At 47.2% G+C, this 14,728-nt stretch overlaps 2 long non-coding RNA genes across 3 annotated transcripts in view; one reads left to right on the top strand and one right to left on the bottom strand.

Moving 5' to 3' along the window:
• The window catches only part of LOC127027971 (uncharacterized), a 59,636-nt gene that overhangs the window by 25,262 nt on the left and 19,646 nt on the right, over positions 1-14,728 (top strand). The gene's annotated exons all lie outside the window — the stretch shown is intronic.
• LOC127027965 (uncharacterized) lies at positions 8,654-11,912 on the bottom strand. Of its 2 annotated transcripts, XR_007767896.1 has the most exons (9): positions 11,741-11,912; positions 11,590-11,668; positions 10,899-11,020; positions 10,068-10,132; positions 9,780-9,843; positions 9,066-9,120; positions 8,942-8,982; positions 8,802-8,855; positions 8,654-8,702 (listed from the first exon to the last, which is right to left on the bottom strand). It is a non-coding gene; the product is annotated as an uncharacterized LOC127027965 (long non-coding RNA). The 2 variants fall into 2 exon arrangements; XR_007767897.1 differs by lacking the exon at positions 10,899-11,020.

Below are 14,728 nucleotides of genomic sequence, written 5' to 3'. Positions count from 1 at the left end.
CTGCCCCAGCCCATCCCCACCTGCAGCCTTTTGCAAACCTTGGCCCAGCCCATCCTCACCTCACAGGCCCACCTGGGTGCCCCAGCCCCAGCTGGAGCCCCTTGGGAACAGGGGGCCATCACCCAGCCCCACAGCACATCACCCCCTCCCCTGGAGCCACCCCAGGCACTGAGCCTGAGCCCAGCAGCTGGAAACCCATCCAGGAGGGCAGAGGAGGCAGTGAAGGTTTGTTCCTTCATGCACCTCAGAAATGCCAGCAGGGAGTTGGCTGCAAGGCTCCGTGCCCAAAGGCAGGAGGAGAGAGGGAAAAGAGGGGAGAGGAAAGCAGGAGGAAGGACAGAGGGAGGGAGAGAAGAGGGCTGGGACAGGGAGCCAGCCCGGGATCCTGGGAGCAAGAGAGGGACAGGGAGCTGCACAAGGGTGGGGGGAGAGAGACAGAAATGGAGGGCAGTGAGGAGGAGGAGGAGGAGGAGCTGGAGCACAAGAACCACAGGAACAGAGAGAGGGAGCAATAAAGAAGAGGGGGCAGGGAGCGGGGGGGAGAGAGGGAAGGGACCGAGCAGGACAAGATGGACAGCAGAGAGGGACAGACACACAGAGGGGGGCAGGTTTCAGGACACTAGGGAACTGGATAGAGGGAGAGAGAGAGAAAACTACACAAGGGGAACACAGCAGAAAGAAATCTTTTAAAAAAAAAAACCAAACCAGGAACTATGAAGCCAGATAGAGGCAGTCATAGAAGAGAAATGTAAAAAGCGAAAACCTCAGGAAAGACTTAAAAATTAGAGCGCCTAAGACAGACAGAGTGAGAAATAGAAAGGGAAGAGGACAGAGAGGCAGGAAATTAACAAACTTGTTAGAGGGAGCTATGTAGAGGGAGATTGGGAAAGGAAAATAAAAAGCGATGGGCTGGAGGAAACACAGGAAAGGAAAAAGTGGGACAGGGAACTAGAGAAATGGAGACATACAAAGAAAATTTAAACGCGATTGGGCAAGGAAACTGGAAAAAAATAAAAAACCAGGGAGAGCAAACTGGATAAAAGATGGGAGAGAAAGAAAACTTCAAAAGCGACGGGGTACCTAACAGACAGGAAAGAATTAAAGAATAGGGAGAGGGAGCTCGATCAAAGTAGACATGGAAGGAAACTTGAAAATGCAAAGACGTGCAGGACAGTCAGCAGAGATCTGAAAACAGGGACCGCAAACTAGGTTACCAGTACCTATAGAAACACACTTTTAAAAGCCAAGGGATTAAGAGGGGGAAAAATTAACCGAGAGAGACAGCGATCTAAATAAACGGAGACATAGGAAGAAAATTGGCAAAGCGAAGCGCAGGCTGCAGGACGGACAGGAAAGCATTATCAAACACACATTGGCTGGGATAAAATTAGGCACAGAAAAACTAACAAGCCACCTCTATTGGGAAAGACAAGAAAAACCTAAACAATAAAGAAAGGGTCACCAAGAGAGAGAGACACATACAAAGTAAATTTAAAAAGCAACAGAGTACACAGAGACTGAAAACGATTAAAAACTAAGGGTAGGGAGCTTGATCAAAGTACACCTAGAAAGAAAACTTCAAAAGCAACTGGGTAGAGGAGAAACAGGAAAAAACTACAAAACAGAGACAGCAAACTAAAACACAGAGACAGTGAGAGGATAAAGTTAGACAGAAAATTTTAAAAGCAACAGGGTGTAGGGAAATAGAGGAAAAAATGAACAACTAGGGGCAGTGAACTAGAATGGAGATGTAGAAAGAGAATCTAAAAAACCGAGGGCACTAAGGAAAGAGAAGAAATAAGCAAAAACTAAAGACAGTGAACTAAAGACAGCGAATGGGAACAAAGCAGAGAGAAAATCTTAAAAGCAATGATGATTAAGGAAATAGGGAAAAATGAAAAAACAGTGATGGTGAACTAAAATTGAGACATACAAAGAGAATTTAAAATCAATGGCACTAGGAAAAAACAGTAATAATTCTAAAGCAACAGCAAAGGGAATAGAAGTAGATGGAAAGAACATTTGAGAAGCGATGAGTATTAGGGAAATGAAGGAAAAAATTCTGAAAGAGGGACAGCGAACTACAGCAGATGTAGAAAGAAAATCTAAAAAGCGACGGCGCTAAGGAAAGACAAGAAAGAATTAGAAAAAAACAGCAAAGGGAATAAAAGTAGGCATAAAAAGAATATTTTAAAAGCAATAGGCATTAGGGAAATAAAGGAAAAAATTACAAAATAGGGACAGCAAACTGTAACAGAGATGTAGAAAGAAAATCCGAAAAGCGAGGGCACTAAGGAAAGAGAACAATTAAAAATAAAGGTAATAAATAAAGACCGCGAATGGGATAAAGTAGACAGAACATTTTCAAAGCAACGGTGATTAAGGAAATAAAGAAAAGGTTGAAAATTCGCGACGGCAACTGAAAAGGAAACTTAGAAAGAAAATCTAGAAAGTGATGGCACAGAAGAAACATAGAAGGAAGAAATAAAGACATCGAAGGGAAAAAAGTAGGACTAGAAAGAAAATTTAAAGAGCGACGAGCATTACGGAAATAAATGGAAACAAATATGGAAGAGGGACAGCAAACTAAAACAGATGTAGAAAGAAAATCTGAAAAGCGAGGTCACTAAGGAAAGATGAGAAATAATTGAAAAATAAAGGTAGACAAACAAAGACCGCAAACAGGATAAATGTAGACAGAAACTTTTAAAAGCAACAGTGATAAAGGAAATAAAGAAAAAAATGAAAGGGTAGCAACAGTGAAATAAAATGGAAACATATAAAGAAAACCTAAAAAGCAAGGGCGCTAAGAAAAGACAAGAAATAATTTTTAATAAACAGGAAATGAATAAAAGTAGGTATAGAAAGAATATTAGAAAGGGAGGGGATTAGGGAAAGAAAGGGATGGTGTGGTTTAATCCCAGCCAGCAATAAGCACCACGCAGCCACTCAGCCCTCCACGCTCCCAGTGGGATGGGGAGGAGAATCAAGGAAAAAGTAAAACTCGTGGACTGAGATAAGGACAGTTTATTCACTAAAGTAAGATAAATATAATACTAATAAAAATATTACAATAATAATAACTGTAATGAAAAAGAATATAACAAAAAACAGAGGAAATAAAGCGCAAGAGAAGACAAGTGATGCACAATGCAGTTGCTCACCACCCGCTGACCCATGCCAGAGCCGTGATCCGCCCCTCCCGGCCAGCTCCCCCAGTTTATTACTGAGCATGACGTTCCATGGCATGGAATACCCCTTGGGCTGCTTCGGGTCAGCTGCCCTGGCCATGCTCCCTCCCAGCTCCTTGCACACCTCCTTGCTGGCAGAGCATGGGAAACTGAAACATCCTTCACTTAGGATAAGCGCTACTTAGCGCCAACTAAACCATCAGCGTGTTATCAACATCATTCTCACGCTAAATCCAAAACACAGCACTGTACCCGCTACTGAGAAGACAATTAACTCTATCCCAGCCGAAACCAGGACGCTGGGTAAAGGGCAAGCAGGAAAAAAAATTAAAACTGGGGAAAGAGAGTGGATAAAAGTTGACATAGCAAGAAAATTTAAAAAGCAAAGGCTTAAGGAAAGACAAGAAAGAATTTTAAAAGTAAGGGTAGGGTGACAGAGAGAGACCTAGGAAGAAAGTGATAAAAGCAGAGGCATTAAGGAAAGACAAGAAAAAGTTACCAAATAGGGAGAAAAATACAGAGAGACACAGGAAGAAAACAAAGGAAGACCGGAGGCAGAACGAAGGGAAAGATCAACGAGGACAGGGAGCAGGACAAAGGGGTGGAAAGGAAAAAACAGTGATGGTAGCAGGATAGAGGAAGAGAGAGAGACAAAGAGCAAGACGAGCAAGAGAAGGAGAATGACAGAAGGATGTAGAGAGAAGACTGGGACACGTAAAAGGGGGGTTGGGGGACACACATCAGAAGGGCAGAAAGAAAGAGAGAGATGGGGAGCAAGAGTGTGATAGAGACAGAGGGAGAGAGGGAGTAGGTGGCAAGATACAGAAAAGCAGAGGTACAGGGAAGAGGAAAGAATGACAGAGAGAGAAAGGGGAGGATGGGAGCAGGAGAGAGAGATGGAGAAAGAAAAAAGGGACATGGATAGGGACAAGGACAGGGACAGGGGGTAGAGAGGCAAAGAGAGGAACAGGGACCAGGACACTGGGATATAAACAGAGAGGGACAAGGAGCGGGACACAAGATTGCAGAGAGAGAGGTACAGGGAAGTGACAGAGAGAAAAAGAGCGGGCGGGGAGCAGGTCAGAGAGCTGGAGAAAGAAAAAACACTGCTGAGGAGAAGGACAGGAGGATAGAGCCGAAAGAGATGAATGGGAAGCAGGGCAGTGGGATGCAGACAGCAAAAATAACGACAGGCAACAGGACAGAGGGATCGACAGAGAAGTAAGGGACAGGGAGCAGGACAGAGGAACGGAAGGCAAAAATACCGATGGGCAACGGGACAAAGGGATGCAGAGAAAAAGAAGGAGGAGAGAGCGAGAAAGATGGGGCTAGAGCACGGGACTCGGAGAGACAAAAGCGGGACAAGGAATAGGACAGAGGGACTGGGGGTGGGTGGAGAACCAGATGCAGATTAAGACAAAGAGATGGAGAGGGAAACAAAATGATGATGGGTGCTGGACAGAGACGGAGCAAGAAAAAGTAGGCCAGAGTAGGGAAGAGAGAAAGGAAAAAAAGGGACAGCTGGCTGGACAGGGGGATATAACTAGAAACAATGAGACAGGCAGCAGGACGGAGGGATAAAGGCAGAATAACCAGGAAGAGGAGGCAGGATAGATGGACAGCAGGAGGAAAAAAAGGCCAGGGAGCAGGACTGAGAGACGTGGGGCAGAGGGATAGAGAGTGCAAATACAGGTTAGAGGAAGGACAGAGGGACAGAGAGAGAATGAGAGGGACAGAACCCGGACGGAGAGCGGAGAAAGAAAACCAGTGACAAGCGGCAGGCCAGAGGCAGGGGGCAGGGAGGAGGAAGGAGAGAGGGATACAGAGAGCAAGTGAGGGACAGGGAGGAAGAAACGGGATACAGAGAAGAGAGAGGTACGGGAGCAGGACAGGGATAGAGAGCACGCAAGAGCAACAGGGAGAATGACAGGGAGATGGAGCAGAGAAAAACAGGGACTGAAAGCGGGACAGAGAAATGGAAAAGGAAAATTAGGGATGGGTACAAGCACAGAGAGGAAAGAATACCAGGGAACATGCCAGAGGAAAAAAAAAAAACAAAAAAAAGACAGGTGCAGCTCAGGACAAGGAGATGAAAAAGGAAAAAACAGCGATGGGCTGCAGGACAGAGATGAAGGATGACAAAAGGAAGGAGAGAGAACAGGACAAAATGCAGGGAGAAAAAGAAGAGGGAGTGGGTAGAACAAGAGAGAGAAAGGGAGAGAGGAAGAGGGAGCAGGACAGAAGAATAGAGGAAAAGAGGAGAGGTACAGGGAAGCAAAGAAAATCACAGCAGCGTGGGAAAGAGAGGGGGACAGGGAGGGACCGGGACACAGAGGAGGGGCGACAGGGCCCCAAGGGCCCAGGACTCACCGCAGCTCTCGCTCTCGGCGCTGCCAGAAGAATTTGTCAGTTCGACACTTCTTTCTCCTGCTCCCTCCCTTCCTCTTCTGTAACTCCGGTCGCTTGGCTGTCCTGCACCTAAGAGAATACGTGGGTGTCTCTCAGCTCTTACGAGATGAAACTTCCTAGACACGCAGCCTCGCTCGGTCGCGCGCTCCATGGCTGTGATGGACTGCAGGATGAGAGAAAAGGCCAAGGATCAGGACAGAGGGGAATAAATGGGACAGCGAGCTGGGCAGGGGGATATAGCGAGAAACGATGAGACAGGCAGTGTTATGCAGATATACAAACAAAAAGGGGGACGATGGAAGACAGAAAAGATAAGAGAAAATGGACAGGGAGCGGGGCAGAACGGAGAAACATCCAGAGACGGCGGGTGCAGGCAGCACCGACGGGTCCGGGGGCAGAGTAGCTCGGGGGGGGGGGGGACTCACGTTGGGAAAATTCGTGTGGGTCATGAGCCACCCGGACACGGGGGCTGGAGGGAGGCGGAAGCCACTGCAGAAACGACAGGGGGACATGCTTTGGGGTGACCTGCACCAGGGGGTCCACCTGGGACAATCCATAGCAGATAACTCACCTGGGATGACCCGAAACACGTGGTCTAGAATATCTATTGAGACACATACATATTTGCACATATATCTATTTCCACCTATGATATAGAATATCTATTTAGACATAGACATATTATCTCTACTTACACATATCTTTATTTCCACTTATATAGAATATGTATTAGACATATATTATCTCTACGTACACATATCTCTATTTCCACTTAGTATATAGAATATCTCTTTAGACTGACGTATTTTCTCTATTTACGCTGACCTATTTCTATTAATCATATAGAATATCTATTTAGACTATTTATCTTTTGAGCTATTAGGTATTTTGACAGTTTAGCATCTTTTTAGACATCTCTGCTTAGACTTACTAAGTGTTACATAGTGTAGTGGAGATAGCTCTACCTAGTCAGACTTCTTTCTATTTTAAATTCCTTCATATATAAAATATATCTTTGTTTGCATTTTTAAGTCCTTTATTTTTTAATTTACATAGACACGAGTTATTTTTGTATTTTAAACCCCTACATATATATCTGTATTTAGAAATTTTTAAATTCTATAATCCTTTATATAATATAGTAGATAGTGGTTTTAATTTTGAAATCCTTTTCTAGATATAAAACATATTATTTTACTATATATATAGAAATGAGATCTTTTTCTCTCTTTCAAACACCTCACACCCATATTTACAGTTTTCAGTATTTTTTAAACCCCCACCCATGAATCTTCAGGCAGTTTTGGGCTGTGACCCCCCATCCACCGCTCACCTGCTCCTCTGCCATCAACGCCCCCCCGGGGACACTGGTGCCCCAAATGTCATCATCACCTCCCAGACCCCCCCATTCCTCCCTTTTTATTCACCCTGAAAAAAGGCACAAAATGAGGGAAACAGCCCCAACCGGCAGCTCGTTGCTTTAAGAATGTTATTGACATATGTATACACACACACCCCCCAAAGGGGGGCTCTGCTAGGAAACTAAAGGGGGAGTGCTCCCCCAAACAGTTGCAGCTCCCCAGCCCCTCTCCTGCAGGCTGGCAACTGCCCCACGGGGGCAGACGGGCTGGGGGGAGCGTGCCAGAGGATGGTGCCACGTCCCTTGCTCAGGCTCTGCTCTGGGATGTTTCCCCTCCGTTCCCCCGCTGGGAGGGGCTCCCCAGGGCAACAAACGCCCCCGGTCCCTCTCGGCCCCGGACTCTCCCCCCCAACACAGCCCTTGCTGCCGCACCTGCGGGGCACCCGCTGCAGAGAGCCCGGAGCCTCCAGGCACAGGGCCGGCCCCTTACGGTGAGTCTTCTTAGCCACCGGCAGGCAAAGCTGGGCTGGGGGGGAATCTGTTGAGCATCGCGAGATGCTTACACCACCGCATCTGAAAAACAAAAATCCCAAACTGTATTTCAGCCTATTAAAATAACACGTCTGGCTTGCCGGGTCAACAAAATTGGAAGTGAAGCATAAAACTTTAAAGAGTAAATAAAAAATAAAGAATAAATCTCAGTAATTCACTTCTATAAAAAGGTGTGCATGTTTATATACATCCAATAACAATACCTACTAGAAAGTATTTGGTTTTCCTTTTGCATTAGTTTAACTTGCATAGCTGTGAATTGATACCATTAAATTACCTGTCTCCAAAATACACAGCTATAAGTTGACAGGGGTTTTTTTTGTGTTACATATTAGGATGGACATCTGGCCAGCTGCAGTGCCCACGAGAGATGCTACTGAACTGCCAGGGAAATGCACCATTGAAAGCCAGACAGAAATAAAGGACTTCAGAGCACTCCGTCAAAAATCAGGGAAAAAAAACCCATAACATTCAGTTGCCTGTCTTTTTCAAGATTTAGACAAAATACCCAACTGCTTAAGTACACCTAAATTACATGCTACAGCTGTTTGGCAGTTACAGTTTAAACAATGCAAGTCAATTTGCAAGTTAGACAATTTAACTTTTTTTAAAGTTTCATTTATGACAGAAAAACCAGTGAGATACAAGTAAAACCATATAGGGGATCTTCTGAAAAAGAAAAAAAAAATCCAATCTCCAGTGCTGCAATACATAAGGCTATGAAAAAGGACTGGTAGATTTGCTAATGCTCTTGGCTGTACTGAACACAGAGGAACATGTTTTTATGATATCTCAACCGTTACAACTGAGAACCCAAAGACCAGCGATGCCATCGACTTTTGGAAGACATGTTGTGCTTGGGTCTTTGGAAGGAAGTAAATATTTTCTTCTTTTTTTTTTTTTTTTTTTAAGAGAGTGAAAAGTCTTGCTGCTGGTGACTTCTACTGCCAAGTACATCACCTCTGAAGAGCCACTCTGATGGGAAGCTCAATAAAATGCAACTTCTTTGAACGAGAAAGATTTCCGCTTTGGAAAATTTCTTTCCAACTGAAGTCAAAATTACACACTGTAGGGCAGTGGTCCCCAGTCCCTCAACTTAGCTGTCAGAGGCCAGGGGTCTGAATCCATCCTCAGCAAAACACACCAGTGAACCAGGATATTCCTGCAGTTGCCAGGTTCCTCTTCATCATCTGCAAAAATACCAGTGCCAGCACTAAGCATGGTGCCAGTCGACACAGACCTCTTCCACAACACCCTCCTCCTCAAAAGCAACGTGGCCTTCCGCTCACCTGCTCCGCAGGAATTCCAGTGTCGGACGCTGTGGCCGTCATCGCTTGTGGCACCTAAGATACCAAAAGACAGAAAGCTACCGTTGCGCTTGTGAGAAATCATCAGCCCCATGCTCCTCCTCTCTACCACCCCAGCTCACCTCAAATGCTCATCCAATTCCAAAGGCTGCCTGCATGGCGCCTGCGAGACCAAAGAGAAATGCTTAACCGAGTTGCCATATAATCTTTGCTATTAGACACCGACCCGGCCAACAACCGCCTCACCTTCTCGGACCGCTCCTCAGCATGCGGCTTCGCCCCTCTGAGCCTCTTGCAGCATCTGAAAAAAACCAAAGCAAAAGACACATGCTGAGTGTCCTGGTTTCGGCTGGGACAGAGTTAACTCTCTTAGTAGCTGGTACAGTGTGTGTTTTGGATTTAGTGTGAGAATACTGTTGATAACGCCCTGATGTTTTAGTTGTTGCTGAGTAGCGCTTATCTTAAGCCAAGGACTTTTCAGTTTCCCATGCTCTGCCAGCAAGCAGGTGTGCAAGAAGCTGGGAGGGAGCATAGCCGGGGCAGCTGACCCAAACTAGCCAAAGGGGTATTCCATAGCATGGAACGTCACACCCAGTATATAAACAGGGGGGAGCTGGCCGGGAGGCGGATCGCGGCTCTGGCATCGGTCAGCAGGTGGTGAGCAATTGCATTGTGCATCACTGGGTTTTTTTTTTTCCCCCCCCTCCTTTTTTGTTATATTCCTTTTCATTATTATTATTATTGTTAGTATTATATTTAGTTATTAAGCTGTTCTTATCTCAACCCATGAGTTCTGCCTTCTTTCCCTCCCATCCCACCAGGAGCAAGTTGGGGGGGACGACAGGGAGTGAGGGAGTGGCTGTGTGGTCCTTGGCTGCTGACTGGGGTTAAACCACGACACTGAGATACTGCCCAAAACCACGGCCTGTCCGCACTGATTCCCATCTCCCGCTCCTTTACCTTGGCCGCTCGCCCGCACCGCCTCTGCTGTTTACAGGTTGCCACGTCGAGGCTCGGGTATCACCTGTAAAACACAAACGACAAGGGATGCTTCTAACTTCACCAACGCTACAACACCTGAAAAATAACTGCTCCTTCAGCCCACCAGACATGGCTCACCTTGCCCGAATCAGCTCTGGTGCCGATATCCCGCTTTGCACCTTCAAAATAAAAAAAGTAACCCAAACCCTAGAAGCTAGTCATAAGCCACTAGTCGCATCTTCCCTCCAACACCACTCACCGACTCACCTTCTTACAGCGCTCCGCTCGCCTCTCCTCTGTTGCCCTTTGGCACACAGCTCGTCCCGCTGCATCTGCAAAAACAATATCGAACATGTCACCCGGATGCTGATCAATAGCTTAACAATTCCAGCGGTCTTGTTTCCATTTAGGAATACCATCTAGATTCCAACAACAGCCCGCCATTAAAAACACAAAAGTAGTTCGCATTATGCTGACGAGTGGAGGCACACAAGACCCTCGGTATAGCTACCGATGTGCTGGCCTAACACAAAAACAACCATGGGAACATCAAGACCTGAATAACATATGGTATGGCACACAGAAAACAAGCAACACAACCTACCTCCTTACCTACAAAGCCCCTAAGGGAATTACAGTGGCAGTTGGCCAATGGAAAAACCACAATGGCGTGACATGGTGACTCAAAGATCTAAAATGGACACCTTACAACTACAGAAACTGGTGCCAAAAACAATAGGTAAACAAGAACAAGAGAACATAACTGCCATGACTGACGCTAGAGGAAACCTCAGTGGACACTTCAGGAAAAAGGCAAAACTGGAATAACAGAAAAAGCTTGCGTGCCCGGGACTGCGATAAAAGATGACCCCTGGCTGCAGACTGTTAGGAGCACAAACAATACACATCCTCTTCTCCAAAAAATTCCAGGGAAGACAATGACACAAACCTGCACTGGAAAGAAGTGCCTAGTCAGGGACTCTAAGTAACAAGACTGTGACATCCGGATGGACGCACAAATTAAGTCAGGGAATGAAGTAAGTAAAAGGCACAGAGAAGCAGAGACCTCAGAGTTCTGGGGGGTATATTTTTATATACCTAATGCTTTAGGAGATGAGACTCATCTGACATTCAGCCCTGCATATTGAGATGCAGAGGCCCGGATGGTTTACGCCGCATCTCCTGTGACCTTGTCGTACCTCCCGTCAGCTGTGGGGAAACTAAAACAGAACAGACCTCATCAACATCCAAATCCAACTGCAAAACCATCTGAGAAAGGCTGACGAACCCTCCTCCCTTTCCCAGCCATCCCCCAGTCTCAAAACTTTACAAACCCCTTCTCCTCTCCTGAACTGTCTGGGAAGGAACCCCACTGCTTCCTGACAGCTCCTGCCCTGTATTTGCACCCCTGAACCCCCGCATTGGTCACTCCTCAGGAGCTGTTCTTGTGAGCCGCACCCTGCATTCTGCGGCCACCTCCTATCTTACACCTTCCCACTGACTCTGGGCTCTGCTGCAGGCCCACAACATAAGTAAACTCCTGATGCTTAGAATCTACAAGGGGCCTGCCACAAGCTGCAAAGGTTCTACGGACAACACAGTTCTCTGTGGGCGATGGGAAAGGCGATGAGCCATCCCATACCCTGAAAGACACTATGCCGTATGTCCCTGCCCCTTTCTTGAGAACTGCTAAAACTCCATATACAGATGCAGACAAGATGCTCACCCTAACCCCTGCCAGATAATCTCACCATCAGCCCTGTTAAGAGAGATGATAGCAGCAACTTACACAGCATACAGCAACGCTGGTGAAGAAAACAAGGTTCCATCTTCAATAAAGCCAGGAATTCCAGGAAGATGCAATGCACCTAGAATAAAGAAAAATGCATCCTATTAAACCACCTTGCCACCCCCTGAACACTCAGTACAAAATTACTGACCTGGAAAAAAAAGAGCTTCAGACAAGCGTATTTTCCATTATACATGCTGCTGAACCTTGACCGGTCCCGAAGTTCCTACCGCAAACAGACACCTCCGCTCCTCTAAATGTCAAAACGCATCTGCCCAAATAGTTTAGAGAGCTCAAAAGCTGCAAAGGACTGAAGGAACAGCAGAGCACCGACACCACCCCAGGAACAGAATGAGCCCCTGATGAGCGGCTGTGGCTCATATACCCCGGGCCCCGCCCACCACCCTTCCCACAGTCCCCTGGGAAAGGGGCGGGGCCAACCACCAGAAGACATGAAGGCAGCCAGAGGAGCAGCAGGGAGTTTTCTCATCTGCCTTCAGTTTAGTGTGCAAAGTGCTGAGCAGAGAAAGCGACCCTTACTGGAAATGACGATGCCTGCTCTTTTACTGCAACTGCATCTACACTGCATCAGCAATGACCGGGTAGGAATTAGACTTAATTTTTCTGGAGCATAGATAGATGTCCTACTAAGCTATGTAAGAAAGTAGTTCGTTAAATGTAACAACAATATTGTTATCAAAAATGATGTGCTTTAGTTTCCTATTAAAAAAAAACAAAAATGCTATGGGATTACACTTCGTTTCTAGCAAGACCCCGCATACTACCTAAATTCTACCAGAACTGCCTTCTGGATAGGACCGAATGACAAAACAGAATTAGATCACGTAAGAATCCCTTCTCAACAATATCTCCGGTTGCAAAGTAAATTTTTTACTGTAAATCGCCGACGATTCAGAGTCACCTTGGCGGTCTCTCTGACCGACTCCCTTAACCGAACTAGATGAGTCCCCAAGGACAGAAAACACCAAAAAAACATGGAAAAACAAGAAATGTATCAGACACTGTAGGAAGCAGCAGCAGCCTAATTAACACCTGAGTAGCTAGACCAAAAATAAATTGCAAAACAGAACAAAAACCACCACGGGAGATGTGTCCATAGAAACAGATGAAGGCTATCGCCTTCTCTGAAAAACTCAAGAGGAGATCTGAGCTGATGAGAGACATCTTTGGGGTACCAGCTACCAAATAGAAACATACTATAAGACGGAAAACAAAAAGACTCCTCTGGAGCACAAAGACGGCTTTGGAAAAGGTTCTGACACAACAAGAGGCATTGTCGCAGGGATTAGAGAGATCCCAAAGGGGCCAGAGAGACCAAAGAAGTCTCAGGGATGCAGTGAGCTCAAAAGGGAATTGAACAAAATACAGGTGTCCTCAGGGGACCGGGGACCGAATGGAGGCGCACCAAAGAGATGAGAGGACAGAAAGACCAACCGGGGTAACAGATGCAGACTCAGGAAGGGTTCTGAGGGGAAGAGAGGGGTGCAAAGTGCCCTCCTGAGCTAAAACGGGGCTCTAGGGCATAGGAGGTGTCTCGCAAGAGCTCGGCAAAGGGAGCGGAAGCGTTCTGAGGGGGCCTGAGAGACCAAAGAAGCCTCAGAGGTAACAATGAGGAGCTCTGAAGGGGATTTCAACAAAGTACAGATGTTGTCAGGGGGCCGGGGGCTCAATGAAGGCATCCTAAATGGCAAGGAGTAAGATAAGAGCGCTCTGAAGAGCACAAAAAAATAAAATTGAAAGGGAGCTAAAGTGCTACGAAAGTGCTGTGGAGTACAAGAAAGGACTCAGATGACATTGTTATAGAGAGTAGAGGAATTAGGAGGGGGCAGGGTAAGAAAAGAAGACTTGGAGACACAGCGAGGGCCTTGGAGTCTCAGGAGGGCGTCTAGGCAAACTACAGATGACTGAATAGGAAAGGAAACGAACAGAGACACCCTCGATGGCAGAGAGAAAGACAAAGGAGTGCTGTGTAGCCAAGAAAGAAGGGAGGCTCTGATGGAACAAGAGAGATGGAAAGGGAGATAAACTGCTAAAAGGTGCTGTGGAGATTGAGGAAGCTCTCGGGACGCATCGTGACTGTAAGGAGAGGGTTGTTCAGGGGGCCAATGGACAAAAGCAGGCTTAGACACAACAACGAGAAACTCGGATGATCGTCCAGCAGAGTCCACATAGTCTCAGGTGGCCGGGGACTGAACACGGGAATCCTAAATTGAAAATGTCCAGCAATGGCTCCCACAGGGAAAGTGCCAGCCCTGAAAGCTGTTGCTAGCCAGCACCCTTCCTTGGAAGCGCTTTCCCAGGCCCAGCAACCGTGGGGCTCCGGGCTTCTCTAGCCACCTCACGGCATGGTCACCATCTCTCCGGCTCGGAGAGCTCAGCTCTGAAATGAAAACGTCCGGCAATGGCTCCCACAGGGAAAGTGCCAGCCCTGAAAGCTGTTGCTAGCCAGCACCCTTCCTTGGAAGCGCTTTCCCAGGCCCAGCAACCGTGGGGCTCCGGGCTTCTCTAGCCACCTCACGGCATGGTCACCATCTCTCCGGCTCGGAGAGCTCAGCTCTGAAATCGAAAACGTCCGCAATGGCTCCCACAGGGAAAGTGCCAGCCCTGAAAGCTGTTGCTAGCCAGCACCCTTCCTTGGAAGCGCTTTCCCAGGCCCAGCAACCGTGGGGCTCCGGGCTTCTCTAGCCACCTCACGGCATGGTCACCATCTCTCCGGCTCGGAGAGCTCACTCTGAAATCAAAACGTCCGGCAATGGCTCCCACAGGGAAAGTGCCAGCCCTGAAAGCTGTTGCTAGCCAGCACCGTTCCTGGAAGCGCTTTCCCAGGCCCAGCAACCGTGGGGCTCCGGGCTTCTCTAGCCACCTCACGGCATGGTCACCATCTCTCCGGCTCGGAGAGCTCTCTGAAATCAAAACGTCCAGCAATGGCTCCCACAGGGAAAGTGCCAGCCCTGAAAGCTGTTGCTAGCCAGCACCCTTCCTTGGAAGCGCTTTCCCAGGCCCAGCAACCGTGGGGCTCCGGGCTTCTCTAGCCACCTCACGGCATGGTCACCATCTCTCCGGCTCGGAGAGCTCACTCTGAAATCGAAAACGTCCGCAATGGCTCCCACAGGGAAAG

Source organism: Gymnogyps californianus, unplaced genomic scaffold (assembly GCF_018139145.2).
Source record: "Gymnogyps californianus isolate 813 unplaced genomic scaffold, ASM1813914v2 HiC_scaffold_112, whole genome shotgun sequence".
Classification (NCBI taxonomy): Eukaryota; Metazoa; Chordata; class Aves; order Accipitriformes; family Cathartidae; genus Gymnogyps; species Gymnogyps californianus.
This window is presented reverse-complemented; position numbering and strand designations above follow the sequence as displayed.